This window comes from Agelaius tricolor, unplaced genomic scaffold, assembly GCF_023055355.1.
Source record: "Agelaius tricolor isolate 1412-34295 unplaced genomic scaffold, bAgeTri1.0.p SCAF_42, whole genome shotgun sequence".
Taxonomy (NCBI): Eukaryota; Metazoa; Chordata; class Aves; order Passeriformes; family Icteridae; genus Agelaius; species Agelaius tricolor.
In genome coordinates this window covers 3,109,842-3,126,532 of record NW_027269302.1, presented here as the reverse complement: position 1 = coordinate 3,126,532, position 16,691 = coordinate 3,109,842, and the positions used below count along the sequence as shown (strand labels likewise).

Sequence of the window (16,691 nt, the reverse complement as noted above, 5' to 3'; positions counted from 1 at the left end):
TAAAGTCCTTGCAATTAAAAGTTGGCCCCACATCTGGACAACTGGACCTCACCATCTGGGATGCTCCTTCCTTCTTTCGGAAACTGGACCACCACCACCACCACCACCACCTGGGATGCTCCTTTTTCTGGGACACATCCTGAGAAAAACTACATCACAATAGTGTATAGAATTGTGATGGGAAAATTGGCAATAGACACTGCTGGTGAGGAACAATTGGCAATAGAAACTGCTGAGAAAGCTGATGAGTACCCCTATAAATACCTGTCAGCCTCAACTCTCGGTGTGCAGTTGGAGGGAAAATTTCCCCCACTGTACCCAGCGCTGTATTGCTCATACTTGACCATATTAATTAATAAATTGATTGCTGCTGGAATATTGGCCTAGTCAAGCTTCTTATTTATAACAAAATCCACCCTAAAACTCAACTGCTTGCACGTAAAATCAGCCACAGAGACCTAAAATCACCCAGACTGGCTTAAAATGCTCACAATGGAACATAGAATCACCCTTAGAGGGCTTGGCTCAAACTGAAATTATCCAAAGAGGCCTGAAATCAGCCAAGGAGATCCAAAATCCATTGTAAAACTGTCCAGTTTATTCTTAAATTATCAAAACTGGCCTAAACCCCGATAGATTCGGCCTCGAGTCAGCCAAAGGGGCCTAAAATCCACCCGGCAAGGCTGGGAATGCCCGCACGGGCTCCGAGCCCACCCTAACCCTGCCCAGGTTGGCCCAAAATGCCCCCGAGGGGCCGAGCCTGAGGCCGAGCCCGGGATGGGCTCCAGGCTCGCTCCGGGCCCTCCGCGCTCGCTCCGGGGAGTTTTGGCCGCGGCCCCGGATGGGCCTGGGCGGGACTGGGAGGGACCAGGGAGGGCCGGGCAGGGCTGGGGCATTTGGGGCTTTCTTGGGCTGCGGGAGTTTGTGGGGAGTTCAGGGGCGATTATTGGGGTTTTCCGAGAGAAGGATTGGGTTTGGGGGACTTGGGGAATTTTGGGGGGCTTTGTGGGTTTTGGGGGGTTTTATTGGTGCGTTGGGGGTTGTTTTTCTGGGGTTTTATGGAGATTTATTGAAATCTTAAGGTGGTTTTTTTTTTAATTTCAGGGGGTTTTATAAGGATTTTGTGAGGGTTTTTTGGGATTCTCTGGAATTTTGAGGGGTATTATTGGGATTTTTGGGGGATTTGGGGGGGGTTTATTGGAATTGTGGAACATTTAGTGGGATTCTTTGGAGGTTCAAGTTTTTAAAGGAATTTTTGGGGTTTTGTTTGGTAGGAGTTTGGAAGGTTTATGTGGGGCTTTTTTTGGATGTTGCCAGGATTTCTTTGGGTCTCGGGGGGACGGGGGGAGACTAGTGGGACTTTCTATGGTTTTGGGGACATTTTTGGTTTAATTAGGATTTTGGGGGTTTGTTGGGACTTCAGTAGACTTTGTGGGCTTTGACTGGGATTCTAGGCTGTTCTAATGGGATTTTATGAGATTTAATTGGGATTTTGTGGGTTTTATTGGAGCTTTTGGAGATTTTAAGGAGATTTTGGTGCCTCTCAGCCCTTTTCACACACTCGGGGACAAGCCCAAAGCCTCCCCAGCATTCTACTAAAAACCCCCAAAACTCCCCAAAAATACCAAAAAAACCCTCCAAAAGCCCAGAGAATCCCAAAAAATCCCAGTGGAACCCACCAAAATTTTAAAAAACTTTCAAAATTTTTCAATAAATCCCCTCCAAGAAACCCCCACAACACCAATAAAATCCCCCAAAATCCACAACCCCCCCCCCCAAAAACCAATAATTCTCCCCAAAACCCCCAATAATTCCCCCTAAACTCCCAATAAAATCTCCCAAAGCGCAGAAAAGCTGCCCTAAAATCCCCAAAACACCTCTCAAAACCCATAATGCCCCAAAATCGCGCCCCAAAATCCCCCCAGACTCAGTGGTGCCAGCCTGGATCAGGGGGCGCCGGCCGGTGGAACAGGAGCTACTTCTGGGGGCCCTGGGAGCTTTTTGGGGAGGGGGCACCATGGGAGACCCCCCAAAAACAGGGGGGGGGGGGGGGGAACCCCTGCTGTGCCTCCTCCCCACGAAACCCCCAGACCCCAGTTCAGGGTGGGCCTGGGAGCCCCCGGAACCCCCAAATCTCCCCTGGGACCCCTCCAGGAACCTCAAACTCCCCAGAGCCCCCCAGGGTTGGCCCAGGACCCCCCTGAGAGTCCCCAGACGCCAATGGGGCCCAGCCCAGGATGGCCGCTGAGACACCCCCAGACTCTTCCCCAGACCCCTCCCCAAGGCCCCCCTTGTTCCTTCTCAAGACCCCACCCAGGAGCCTTCCAGGACCCCCCAGAGCCCTCCCCAAAGCCCTGTGCGAACCCACCGCAGACCCCCTAACACCCCTCCAAGGCCCCTCCCCAGACGCCCCCCAGAGCCCCCGGAACCCTCCCCAAAGCCCCCCCAGACCCTCCCCCGATCCCCTCTCGGGCCCCTCCCGCTCCCCTCCGCCTCAGCAGCTGCCGGAGCGCTCCCGCCCCTCCCAGCGCCTCCCGCAGGACCCGCCCGAGACCGGGGGGGCCCGGGACCGGCAGGGGAGGGGGCGCCACTTCCGGCTCGCCTCTGATTGGCTGGGGCGGCGCGGGGGAGGCGGGCGTTATTGAGGAGAGACGCACGGTGATTCGTTGGTTTGTGGAATGCAGCGCGATGATTGGTCGGCTGGGCAGGGCGCGCCGCTATTGGCTGGGAGCCGGAGCACGCGGCGGAGGCGGGAGGTTGTGAGGGGAGAGCGGCTGAGAAGGAGCTGCGGTGGGGCCAGGGGGAAACTGGGGGGGTTTGGGGTGGGTCTGAGGGGAAATTGGGGATTTCTGGGGGCATTGACTGAAAATAGGGGGCTGTGCTGTGGGTTTGAGGGGAATTAGGGGTTAGGGGGTCGGAGGGAGCTTTGGGGGGAGCTTGAGAGTGTCTGGAGTGTTCTCAGGTGGGTTTAGGGGGATCTGAGGGGAATTGGGAGGGTCTGAGGGGATTTTGGGGGATTGCGAGAGAAACTGGGGGGTTGTGAGTGGATCTGGGCGGTTCTGAGCTGGGGAATTTCGGGGAGTCTGAGAGGATTTCATAGGGTTTGGGGGGAATTGAGGGGTCTGAGGGGGATTTGTGGCAGCCTGATGGATTTGGGGGGTCTCAAGTGGGTCTGGGGTGAATTTTGAGGGGAAGTGGAGGGGTCTGAGAGTCCTGGGGAGGTTTTTGGGGTCCAGGGTGGTTCTGGGCCAACACTGGGGGGCTCTGGGGGGTTTGGCGTTCCTGGAGGGGTCCCGGGGGAGATTTGGGGGTGCCGGGGCTCCCAGGCCCACCCTGAACCGGATTCTGGGGGTTTCGGGGGGAGGGGGCACAGCAGAGGTTCCCCCCCCACCCCGTTTTTGGGGGGTCTCCCATGGTGCCCCCTCCCCAAAAAGCTCCCAGGGCCCCCTGAAGTGGCTCCTGTTCCACCGGCCGGTGCCCCCTGATCCAGGACGGCCCCACTGAGTCTGGGGGGATTTGTGGGGAGTTTGGGGTTTTGAGAGGGTTTTTGGGGATTTTCAGGGTGGCTCTTCCGGGCTTTGGGGGATTTTGTTGGGAGTTTGGGGGGAATCATTGGGGTTTTTGGGGAGAATTATTGGGTTTTGGGATGGTTATGTGATTTTGGGGGGTTTTGTTGATTTGGGGGGTTTTTGGACTTTGGGTGTTTTGTTGGGGTTTAGGTGGGGGATTTTTGGGGGGGATTTATTGAAAATTTTGGGAGTTTTTTTAAATTTTGGTGAGTTCCACTGGGATTTTTGGAGATCCTCTGAGGTTTTTGAGGGTTTTCTTGTAATTTTTGGGGATTTTGTGGGGTTTTAGTGGAATTTTAGGTGGGCATTCCCTGGGTGTGGGGAAGGGCTGAGAGGCACCAAAATCTCCTTAAAAGCCCCGAAAGTCCCAATAAAAACCAGAAAATCGCATTAGAACACCCTAGAATCCCAATAAAACCCACAAAATCCTTTGAAATCCCAATAACCCCAAAAATCCTGATTAAACTTCTCAAATCCCCAAAAATGTCCCCAAAACCATCAAAAGTCCCACAAAATCTCCCCCAAGATCCAAAGAAATCCTGGCAACACCCAAAAAACCCCACAAAACCCCCCAAATCCCACCAAATATCACCAAAAAAACCCAAAAACCGCAATGAATACCTCTGAATGCCACCACAATTCCAATAAAATGCCCCAAAATCTCCTAAAAATCCCAAAAAAACCCCAGGAATTTCTGAGAATCCCAAAAAATCCCAACCAAATTCCAGTAAAACCCCCAAAATTCCAAAAAAAGCCACAAAAAAATTTCAATAAACCCCCAAACCTCCCCAGAAAAACTCCCCTTCAAAATGCCAAGAAAATCCCCCAAAATCCAAACCCCCCAAAATCCACAAAACCAGCCACTCCCAGTCAATCCCAGTGTGATTCCAGTTGCTCTCAATGAGATCCCAGTGTAACCCAGCATGGACTCAGCTGCTCTCACTGGGATCCCAGTGTGATCCCAGTTGCTCCCAGCATAATTCCAGATGTTCCCAGTTCCTCCCATGATGATCCCAGTTGCCCCAAGAATAGTCCCAGTCCCTCCCAGCAGGGTCCCAGTCATGCCCAGTTGCCTCCAGGGTAGATTCAGTTTCCCCCAGCATCGTCCCAGTTGCTCCCAGCATGATCCCAGCTGTTCCCAGTGTGGTTCCAGTGCCCCCAGGATGGTTACAGACACTCCCAGTATGTTTCAGTTACCTCAGAATGATCCCAGTCTTTCCCAGTTCCTCCCAGTTTCCTCTAGCATCATCCCAGTTTCCATCTGTTGCTCAAAGGGTGGCCCCAGTTGCTCCCAGTATGACCCCAGTTGCCCCAGTTGTAGTCTCAGTCCTCTCAGCATGGTTCCAGAACCTTCCAGCCGATCCCAGTTGCTCCCAGTGTGTCACATTTTCCTCCCAACATGGGCCCAGTAGCTCCCAGGAAGCCCCAGTCAGGTTCCATTCACAGCCAGTATAATGCCAGTATGAGTGTAGCCACTCCCAGTATGATCCCAGTCCCTTGCAGTCTAATCCCAGTTGCTCCCAGTCACTCCCAGTCTGATGCCAGTGCCCCCAGTGTGATCCCAGTTGCTCCCAGCATGGGCCCAGCTGTTCCCAGTGTGCTTCCATCACTCCCCTATGGTTACAGACACTCCCAGGATGGTCCCAGTTGGACCCAGTTGCCCCTGCTCTAGTCCCAGTCCCTCCCCATATGATCCCAGTCCCTCCCAGCTTGGTCCCACTCACTCCCAGTTGCCCCCAGCACGGTCCCAGTTGTTCCCAGTGTGGTTCCAGTCCCCCCAGGATGGTTCCAGACACTCCCAGTATATCCCAGTTGCCCCCAGCATGTCTGTAGTCATTTCCAGGCACTGCCAGTGGCCCCAGTAAGGTGTCAGTCATCCCTGTATGATCCCCCAGTCATGCCCAGTAGATCCCAGTTGCCCCCAGCAGACATCCAGTCCTTCCCAGCTACTCCAGTTTGCTTGCAGCATCATCCCAGTTTCCCTCAGCTGCTCCCAGTAGCCCAAAGTGTGATCCCAGTCGCTCCCTTTCAACCCCAATATGATCCCAGTAAGCTCCAGTTTGATCCCAGTCACACACCAGCCTTCCCAGTGTGGTCCCAGTATAATCCCAGTTGCTTCCAGTCTCTCCCAGTATGGTCCCAGCTGCCTCCAGCGTGGTTCCAGTTGCTTCCTAGATCAGCCCAGTCAGTCCCAGTATGATGCCATTTGCTGCCAGTGTGCTCCCAGTTGCTCCCAGTCAGGCCCAGTATGGGGGATGATGTGCAGGGTGTGCTCCCAGTCACTCTCAGATCCTCCCAGTATTAGTCCAGTCCCTCCCAGTATGATCCAAATATGGCCCCAGTGTGCTCCCAGTTACTGCCAGAATAAACCAGTTTTGCTCCACATGGTTCCAGTTGCTCTCTTTCACGCTGACTTTCCTTCAAGTCTCCCCCAGTATCTCCCAGTGTAGCCCAGTTCCCTCCAGCATCTTTCCAGTTCATCCAGTATGATCCCATTTGCTCCCAAGCACTCCCAGTCAGCCTCAGTGTAGTGGCACTCACTGCCAGAATGATCCCAGTCACCTCCAGCATGGTCCCAGTTCATCCCAGTATAATCCCAGCAGTTTCCAATCACCCCCAGCATGCACCCATTCAGTTCCAGTTCCTCCCAGTTGCTCCTAGCATGTCCCCAGTTCCTCACAGCGACTCCCAGGAACACTCAGCACCATCCCAGTAAATCCCATTTGTCCCTAACATGGTCTCAAGTGCCCCCCACAGGCTCCTACTGACTCCCAGTATGATCCCAGTATGATCCCAGTGTCCCTAGGTGCAATCACAGTCTGCCCTGATACAGCAGTATGATCCCAATATAATGGCGGTACAAACCCAGTAGAGTCCCAGTACAATCCCAGCATGATGTCAGTACAAAGCCAGCACAGCCCCAGTCACTCCCAGTACGATCCCAGTGCAGCCCAGTCCCTGGCAGTGCTGCCACTGCTGGGATCCCCCAGGCCTGTGTGCGTTCCCCCCTGGCGGATGTGCCGAGAGGAGCCCCATGGGCTGGCTGTGGCCAGGCAGGGTCCCCAGCAAGGCCCAGTTTGGATGTGCAGCCCCCAGTTTGCCCAGTTTGCCTCTCCTTTGGCCCGGGCCGGGTTCCCCCCGCCCGCAGCGGCTGGGAGCAGCCGAGAGCCCCGCGCTGCCCATGCCGACCTGGCCCGGCTCCATCGCCGCTCCTGCCGCGGGCTGCGATGGCTGCGGGAACGGGGCACCGAGGGTGTGGCTGCTGCTGGGGGAGGAGGAGGAGGGAGGGAAGGGTAGGGACGGAGGGGGAAGAGGAGGCGGGGTTAGGGGGGAGGAGAAAAGGGAGGAGGGATGGAAGGGGGGGGATGGAGGTGGAGAGAGAGCAGTGATGGAAGGAGGAGAAGGAGGTGGGGTTAGGGGGGAGGAGGAGGAGGAGGAGAAGGGATGGAAGGGGAGGGATGGAAGATGAGAAGGCGGTGGGGATAACAGAGAGGAGCGGGAGGGGGGATGGAAGAAGGAGGAGCGGGAGGAAGAGGAAGGACAAGGGCGGATCAAGGCTGAGCTGAGGGAACCATGCGTTCCAGCCCTGCCTGAATTCGCAGCCCCCACCTGTGGGATCATCGCCCCCCCACCCCCCATGGCGCAGGTCAGCGGGGAGGGGGAGCCCCTCCCGGATATCCCGGGGGGTCCCTGGGTTGGGTTTTTGGGGGGATGTTTGGAGAATGAAGAAGTCCAAGGCTGAGCGGAAAAGGCCCCTCGGGGGACATCGGGGGGGTGGCGGTGGCGGCTGCCGGCAGAGGCAGCCTGGAGGAGCAGAGCCCTGTGTCCCCCAGGAGGCCAAAGTGGGGAGCCCAGAGAGGGGGGAGCGCCGCCATTGGCGGGAGCCTCGAGAGCCTGGAGAGGGGCAGGGGGGACTCCTTGGAGCCGCTGCAGCGCAGAGCAGAGAATGAGGGGAGAAGGGAGCCCGGGAGCCCAAACAGCCCCGGCATCCCGAAATGGGGAGGGCCAAGAGAGGGGAGCTTTTGGCATTGCTGGGACTGCCAGCAGCCTGGGCAGGGCAGGCACCCAGGAGAAGGGGGGACCCCCAATCCAAGCGTGACCGCAGCAGCTGGGACAGGGGGGAACCCCTGAACACCAGAGGGGAGGGACCAGGGACGGGGAACCCCTGGGAGGCTTTTTCAGGGCTGAATCTTGGTGTTTGGGAGGTTTTTCTGGAGCCCAGATGGCTGGTGACTTGTAGAGATGGACTTGGGCAGAGGGACATTGAAACTCAATGTGCTCATTGTTATAAAATTGACTCAAAACGAGCAATTTCCAATCAAAGAATTTATTAATTATTGAAGCAGTTATACTACGCAAGCAAAGGCTCAGCGCTGGGCGACAGGGGAGTCTCAGCTCCACCTACTGCCGCACCAACTAGTTTCTGATTCAGTCCTTTTATCCTCTCCATCCTTCAGGAGTCCATGTTATCTCGGAGTTCTCTGCGCCTGTGCTGGTTGTTGCTAGGGGTTCATCCTTCTGTCTCCTGGTGGTCGGTGATAAAAGGCTGCGGAGTCTTCCTCAGCCGCGTCTTCTTCACCCTATGTCTTTATTTGGTGACTTCTCCGTGGAAAATTACCAAAATCTTATGATTAACGCAATATGTGCCCTATCAAGTTTCAGCAAGCAAATATCCTGCCTTGCAGACTGTTTATCTCCCCCTGCCCCTTCCCCAGCTTTTCCCTGGTCGTTATCTCTGTGAGTTATCTGCTTGTACCATTTGTCAGCGGGAAAGGTTTCCCTGCTGGGTGTTAATCTGCCCCTGCCCTTTCCCCAACCTTTCCCTGGTCGTTATTTCTGTTAGTTATCTGTTTGTACCATTTTCTGGGTGGGACTATGTGTGGGCTCCTGCAACCCCTTCCCTGGTATCCTTGTAGCTCATATCTCATGAAGTAGTACAGAAATAGTCAGCAGAGAACTCTTGTAACACACTGGTCTCTTTTTCGTGATGAACAAAATGTAGTCCTTCATCTCAATCCCCCCTTTGTTTTGATACTCAATTTTGTTCATCAAAACGCTCTAATTCCCTTTTGCTAAGCTCCAGAGATTCTTCTGGATCATCCATCTTCAAGGTTTCGTATTTTGCTCGTATGAGCATAAGGTGAGCAGCTTCTAATCTGCCTTTTACAATGCTAATCAATTTATTAAAAATACAAGGGCCAAACGTGAGTCCCAATAGTAAGAGAAGTAGTGGACCCGCTATTGTTGATAATAAAGTTGTAAGCCAAGGAGAATAGTTAAACCAAGATTCATACCAGCTTTGGTGTTCTTCCCTTTCTCTTTGTCTTCTTTCTAGCCCCTCCCGTAGTTTTGCCATTGAGTCCCGTATAATTCCGCTCTTGTTTACATATGTGCAGCATTCTTCTCTTAAAGCAGCACATAGTCCTCCTTGTTGCAGGAATAATAGATTTAACCCCCTTCGATTTTGTAAGGCTACCTCTGCTAGGGAATCTAATGATTCTGTGAGGTCTTTGATGGAGGTTTCGATCCTCCTGAGGTCTTCATCTACAGAGGCTCTTAGTTCTTGGAATCCTCGGTGTTGCTGTATGAGTGAGGCTATTCCTGTTCCTGTCCCGGCTGCACCTATTCCTAGTAACATTGCTACAGTGAAGGTTGTGAATATTTCCCGTTTCACTATGTGGGGTCCTATATTTTGATATTGTTCATAAACGTACTCTACGGGGTGGTAAAGGACTCTGGGTACTATCAATACTTGAATACAAAAGTCACTGGATTCATTAAATCGGTCTATATTTATACATGGGGTGACTCCGAGAGTGTTACAGACCCATTTAGTATTTGCTGCTGGCAGTATCCAGCTGGCAGGTTTCTTAGGGTCACTCAGATTCCCCATAACCTGACATAGATGTCGTTTTTCCACTGGTACTCGTCCTATACATCTTCCTCTCCCCGTTACCCTTGCCAAGGTTATCCCTCTTGATTCTTCTCCTCCTTTTTCCATAGGCACCTAGCTGGGTTGGTCCCATTTACTCGTCTGCTTTTTGCTGTTACCCCTATGGCTTCATAGAACGGGGGGTTTACGGTGTAACACAGCCAACATTCCTTAGTTAGATTTGGATGGGTCTCATTCAGGACTAGGAAAGTGGCCTGTAATATTTTCCACAAGTCCCCTTCTCCCGGGTTTTCAGGTCCTCAGGTCAAATTAGTAAAGTTTTGCTTATACATTTCTGGAAGACTAGTGGTTGGGGCTGTTTCTGATTAATTTCCATTATTTTCTCCTAGCGTTTGTTCTCCAGCTATCGCCTGGTTTGGTCCAATTGGTTCAGGGTCGTGTGGCACGGTTGTCTTTTGGATTATAAAGTGCCCCCCTCTGTCTGTCCCTGGTTCCCATAATCGGGCTCCCCACATTTTCCCTAATAACCAGACTTGGTCATGTGGTTTTGTCACATTAATGTAAATCATATTGCATGTTCCATCTAACCCTCCTTCTTTCTGGGTATATGTGGAAGTGGGCTGTGTACACCCGTATGGACCCCATCCAGTTCTGATAAACCCGTCCTCGTTCCCCCCCAAAGGAGCTTACTGATACACAGTCCCAATAAGCACAGTAAAAGTGTCCTGGATAGTTACAATACCCTTTTCCTGGGTTTGAGCTTGGACAAAAATAATATCCAAACTGATTTAAACATGGATTTACAGGTATTAAATCACACAAAGTACATAAAAAGCTGGGTGCGCCAGATGTGATTTTGGTCTGGATAACATACTGGTCTTCCCATCTAATCAGTGACCATTTGAAGGGTTGATGTGAATACCCTTCTGCCCCTGAACTTGTTACAATGCACCAGAAAAGAATTAAGGCTTGTAATTTGGGGCTGTCATTGTCGGAGCTCAGGTTAAATTTTACCTTTGGTTTCCCCAGTGGTGGGTTACCAATCCTGGGGCAGGACAGCCAACATTTCCTGGACATCCCATATGGGGGTCGAGGCTTCCGACGGACTCCACTGGTTATTACCTCTCTGCCTCGCCCGACGACTCGGTTGCTGCGAGCCTCGGGGTTTATCATCTTCTCGGCAGCAGAGGTATTCTTCAGGAGCCGGATAAACCTCCCGTTTCCACTTTTTAGCACTGGCGGCCCAGTTATCAGCTTTTATTAATGAGAGGTCACGCCGCAAATTGGGGTCCTTCTTCTGACACACCACTTCCAGGATGTCCAGGAGAAAGGGGATCGGTTCGTTAGGGTGGTAGCAGAACCGATCAGGATTTACCCCTTTGGAAAAGGTTTCCCACCACTCGTCAGATCTAAGCTTTACCTCCTCCCGTAGCAACTCTGCTACTAAGAATGACAGAAGTTAGTCTCCTCTCTTTCTCATAGCACGGCATGCAAATTCCCCTAGGTGTTCTACCACTCCGACAATGAGACCACCAAGGTTCGTGACACAATTTATAGGAAAAGCATACAAGGGGGTGACAGTCACAATCTAACCAGTTACACTTTAACCTTATATCTTTGTTTTGTGCTTTTTCCCCCTTCCATGGGTGCCCTTTATGTTCTAATCTCGGGGACTTAAAGTAGGGCTTTCTTAACTCGTCCTCTAAGAGTTTGCAATATCCAAGAGCCTCCTGATTCCCTATTAGCTGGGTTTGGAGATAATGGTTATCTCCAACCCAGATTACTATCCAAATCATTTATCAGTTCGTTTCAGCTTTAATTTGGTTTCTCCCGGGAGACTGCAAACCTCCCAGCTGTGAGGGGGTTTTACCGGTCCTTTTATGCGACTAGCATGAGTCCATCCTTTTTCAGCGGTTCGTATGGCTGCTTCTGTGCTGAGGAGTACTTGGAACGGTCCTTCCCACCTTGGAGTCAAGGGGTTTTCTTTACAGTTTTGTGTTTGTTTTTTTTTTGGTTTTTTTTTTTTTTTTTTTTTTTTTGTTTTTTTGGTTTTTTTTTTTTTTTTTTCACAAGCACCCAATCTCCTGGCTGTACCTGGTGTAAGATAAAATCTAAAGGAGGCCGTTGTGCTAACATACCTTTTTCCCATAATGCCTTTCTGTACTTTGTCAATTCCACCAAATATTTTTGTGTACATGTGTCATTAATGACAGGATGTTCGTTAGGATTTTCTAGGTTATACGGCATCCCATACATCATTTCAAAGGGTGATACCCCTAAATCAGCTCTAGGTCTTGTTCTTATATTTAGCAACGCTAGAGGAATACATTTAACCCAGGTCAAATTGGTTTCTGCTACCAGTTTGGTCAATTGCTTTTTTATTTCTCCATTCATTCGTTCAACTTGTCCAGAGCTCCGGGGATGCCAGGGGGCATGTTGTTCCCACCGTATGCCCAGAGCTGTTGCTAAGTTTTGGGTAATTTGGGAAATAAAATGCGGCCCTCTATCTGAGTCAATGACTTCTGGGACCCCATATCTCGGGATTATCTCTTCCATCAATATTTTCGTAACTACTTTGGCTGTTTCTCTTACGGTTGGGAAGGCTTCCACAAAATGTGTTAGGTGGTCCACCAAGACCAATAAATATTTGGTTCTCCCTACTTTGGGGAGCTCGGTGAAATCTATCTGAATGTGGGAGAAAGGCCTTTTTGCTAGCGGTCAGCCTCCCTCCGGTAATTTTCTCAAAAAAAATTTTTTTTTTTTTTTTTTTTTTTTTTTTTTTCCTATTTACTTGTAAGCAAATTAGGCATCCTCTGGTTACTTGTTTGGCAATGTCCCAGATTCCCACACTCACATACTTTGCAGCAAAATAATCTACCAGTCCCTGTGATCCCCAATGTGTTTTTTTGTTGTTGTTGTTTTTTTTTTGTTGTTGTTGTTTGTTTGTTTTTTTTTTTTTTTTTTTGATGTATCTTAGTCAGTAATCTATGTGCCGCATTTTGGTGGTCCCAATGGGGGTTCTGTAGGGGCCATTTAGTGTCCGCAGCCGGGCCTTGGACATGCTGCGTGTCCCAAATACGCATTCCTTCCCTTCTTATCATATTCCGTTCTTCAGTAGAGAACAGAATGCCCAAAATGGACTGCATTTCTTCCCAGGTATAGATGTTTGGTCCTAAGAACTGGTCGACCCTCTCGGCTACCCCAAAAGGGTCCTCTAATAAATGTCCCATGTCCTTCTTAAAGTCTCGTACATCTGCCGAACTCAAGGGGACAGTAATAAATCCTATACCCGCCTGTGGTCCACCCATAGGCATCTCCCGTAGAGGGAATAGCCCCGTCTCAACCCTACTGCGGCTCCTTGTAATCGGGCCTTGGTAACCGGTTTGGTTAACCTCCCCTTGGTTACCCTCTTCATCATTGTTTGGTGCAGGTGGTTGTGGAGGTGGTGGGGCATTGGGTGCTAGCGGTGGGACATATGGGGGCGGTGCTATAATTAAGTCGCCCAAATGATTGTCCCTCTTCCCCTTTTTGTCCGGATCCCCTTTCCCTTCTCTTAATTGGAAAACATACACTTCGGGTCTTGCTACCCATATTTTGATATTTTGGCATAATCACTCTCCTCTTGCGAGAAGGGCTCTTTAGAATTTACCCATAGGTTCAAGTCCTGTCGAACCCAGTCTTCAGATGATCCAAACATGGGCCAAAAAAACTTTTTTTTTTTTTTTTTTTTTTTTTTTTTTTTTTTTTTTTTTTTTTTTTTTTGGAAATCTCTTTCCCACCCCATACTTCCATACAATGATGTATCATTCTGGCCCTATCCTTAGTCTCGGTCCCTGGGTAATGCTTCCAATTACTAAGCATAAATCCTAGGGGATTGTCCCTTGGAATGGGGGGGAGTTTCCCTTGGGTTGGGGTCTTGCTTTTCCCCTGCCCCATTCATCCGGAGTGCCTTCTTTCACTCTCAAATTCCTTTCACTTCCCCTTTTTCGTGGCCCGAGCCCTCGCGGGTCTGCGGGAACCGCACTACTCAAGGGTCCGCACTCACTTGGAGAGTCCGGCTGCCGGCCCTCCTCTCATTCACACTTGTCCACCGCCACACTCCGGGATCCCAACCCCGCCCGAACGGATTCCCTTTTATACTTACGCGTCCTGCGTCTTCGTCCGGACTCCGTGCACAGATAATTAAGGGGTTCACCGGTATAATTTGTCCCGTTTGCTTACTAGTATATATTTTAGGGTCGTCGGTGAGAGTGGCGGAGGTTCTCCCAGAGGGGCCACCCAGAAAGCACTGGATGAGGCGCCCCCCACTCTGGGTAGATCCTACCCGATCCAAACTCTCATCCGAGTCACGGCACCAAATTGTTATAAAATTGACTCAAAACGAGCAATTTCCAATCAAAGAATTTATTAATTATTGAAGCAGTTATACTACGCAAGCAAAGGCTCAGCGCTGGGCGACAGGGGAGTCTCAGCTCCACCTACTGCCGCACCAACTAGTTTCTGATTCAGTCCTTTTATCCTCTCCATCCTTCAGGAGTCCATGTTATCTCGGAGTTCTCTGCGCCTGTGCTGGTTGTTGCTAGGGGTTCATCCTTCTGTCTCCTGGTGGTCGGTGATAAAAGGCTGCGGAGTCTTCCTCAGCCGCGTCTTCTTCACCCTATGTCTTTATTTGGTGACTTCTCCGTGGAAAATTACCAAAATCTTATGATTAACGCAATATGTGCCCTATCAAGTTTCAGCAAGCAAATATCCTGCCTTGCAGACTGTTTATCTCCCCCTGCCCCTTCCCCAGCTTTTCCCTGGTCGTTATCTCTGTGAGTTATCTGCTTGTACCATTTGTCAGCGGGAAAGGTTTCCCTGCTGGGTGTTAATCTGCCCCTGCCCTTTCCCCAGCCTTTCCCTGGTCGTTATTTCTGTTAGTTATCTGTTTGTACCATTTTCTGGGTGGGACTATGTGTGGGCTCCTGCAACCCCTTCCCTGGTATCCTTGTAGCTCATATCTCATGAAGTAGTACAGAAATAGTCAGCAGAGAACTCTTGTAACACACTGGTCTCTTTTTCGTGATGAACAAAATGTAGTCCTTCATCTCACTCATCCCTTGTTTTCTCCAAACCAGGATTTCCCATTGCCAACCCCTGGGAGGCTTCGAGGAAGAGGAAATGCTCCAGGGCACTGAAGCAGGTGAGGAGGAAGTCAGTGTCTCTGGAATGCTTAAATTTAGAGGGTTTTGGGAAAGCTTCAAAAGACAAGCCTCAGAGACAGTAGAACTGTGATTATAGATTTGCAGCAGCCATAAGATTGGTCAGCAGAAAAATTATATAAGAAGTAGAAAGTAAGGAGTAATAGAACAACGGTCTGTGCCTTAATGCTTATCTAGACTAACTCCCTAACCTGCAGAAAAGTATATATAGCAAGATATTAGGAAGTTCCAAGCTTAATAATGGAGCTCTGTTCATCGTGTTTTAAGGCTTACAAATAGGTATTGTGTTTGAAATAATGGAGCATGGAGCATCCAACCAATAGTGCTTGGATGGAACCACTGTCAATATGCTTTTGCTTTGTGTGATTGGTGAAAAACCTTTTAAAGTAAGTTTTAACATTAAGTTTTTTTTCTGCTACCTGGGATGTGAGCTGCTGGCATCTTCCCATTGTCATAACCAAGAAATGAGACTGATGCTGAAAAATAAAACAGCTCAAGACGCGTTCCTAGCAGTCCAGTCCTGATTGTGATGTGTGCACAGCCGCGAGCTGGCGATGAGTGCCCCTCCTCTGTGCTCCTCCATCTCCCAGCCCAGCACGGCCCCCAGCTGCAGCACAGCCCTGGGGGGATCTCCTTGACCTTGCCTGTGGCACGGAGGCAAATCCCATCCTGTCCTTGTCCTTCCTCGCCCAGAGCAGGAGCTGAGCATGGAGAGCAGGGAGGACAAATGCCCACAGCAGAACCTGGTGGAAGAGGCTGTTTTGAGCGGCTCCATGGCGCAGGAAGCCAACGGGGAGGAAAAGCCCCGGAGATGCCACACAAGGAGGGGCTGCAAACGCAGATGGCGGGGATGTGAGGGGGAAAGAGGCAGCCTGGGCCAGGAAGGCGGCCGGAGATGGAGCCAGAGCTCAGAGCTGGTGCTCCATGAGCAGCTCCATGATGGGGAGAAGCCCCACAAGTGCGGGGAGTGTGGGAAGAGCTTCAGATGGAACTCCCACCTAATCCTGCACCAGAGGACCCACACTGGGGAACGGCCCTACGAGTGTGGGGAGTGTGGGAAGAGCTTCAGCAAGAGCTCCAGCCTGATCAGCCACCAGCGGATCCACACTGGGGAGAGGCCCTACGAGTGTTCCAAGTGTGGAAAGGGGTTTCAGACCAGCTCCCGTCTCCTCCAGCACTATCAGAGTCACACAGAGGAGAGGCCCTTCCAATGCCCCGACTGCGGGAAGGGATTCAGGCACAACTCCACACTCATCAAGCACCGGCGCATCCACACAGGGGAGAGGCCCTACGAGTGTGATAAATGCAGGAAGAGTTTTCAGACCAGCTCCCATCTCCTCCAGCACTATTGGATTCACAGAGAGGAGAGGCCCTTCCAATGTCCTGACTGCGGGAAGGGATTCAAGCGCAACTGCACCCTCATCACCCACCGGCGCATCCACACTGGGGAGAGGCCCTACGAGTGTCCCCAGTGTGGGAAGAGCTTCTCCAGCAGCTCTCACTTGACCAAACACCAACGGAGGCACCGGTAAGGGAAGCCCTGCGAGTGCCCCGAGGACGGGAAGAGCTTCGTGCGCTGCTGCAGCTCCATCCCCCACTGGAGGAGGCATTTTGGGCACAGCCCTGGTCACTCACATTCCCTGTGATCCATGTTGGGAACACACCTGGCTGAACTCTTTTTGCTTTGGCCTTAATTTTTTTTTTTCTCCATGTCTTTGCACGCCAAAAGACAAGATGGTTATATCTGTCACCACAAAACAACCGTAATCCCACTGAAAACACCTCAATATTACCCCAAAAGGGCTCATTCCCACCTCAGAAAACCTCAATTCGACGCCAAACCTACTCGATTCCACAGCCACCAGGCTGAGATGGGTTTGGGAGGAGACAGGCAGAAGTGGGATCCCATTTTGGAGCGGTGGGTTGGGGATTGTGTGGGGCTGGATGTGTGGGATGTATTTGATGGCAAATAAAACTCTCAGACTTACTGATTTCTTTCCCGTTCATGTTCAGTCTGTTGCAGTTCGG

General features: G+C 51.1%; 1 protein-coding gene, 1 long non-coding RNA gene and 1 pseudogene across 2 annotated transcripts in view; 2 read left to right on the top strand and 1 right to left on the bottom strand.

Moving 5' to 3' along the window:
• The window catches only part of LOC139603915 (zinc finger protein 239-like), a 169,557-nt gene that overhangs the window by 17,933 nt on the left and 134,933 nt on the right, over nt 1-16,691 (bottom strand). The gene's annotated exons all lie outside the window — the stretch shown is intronic.
• On the top strand, nt 6,934-16,654 carry LOC139603888 (zinc finger protein 436-like; annotated as a pseudogene).
• Nucleotides 8,820-9,367, top strand: LOC139603927 (uncharacterized). The gene is made up of 2 exons (XR_011683859.1): nt 8,820-9,075; nt 9,106-9,367. It is a non-coding gene; the product is annotated as an uncharacterized lncRNA (long non-coding RNA).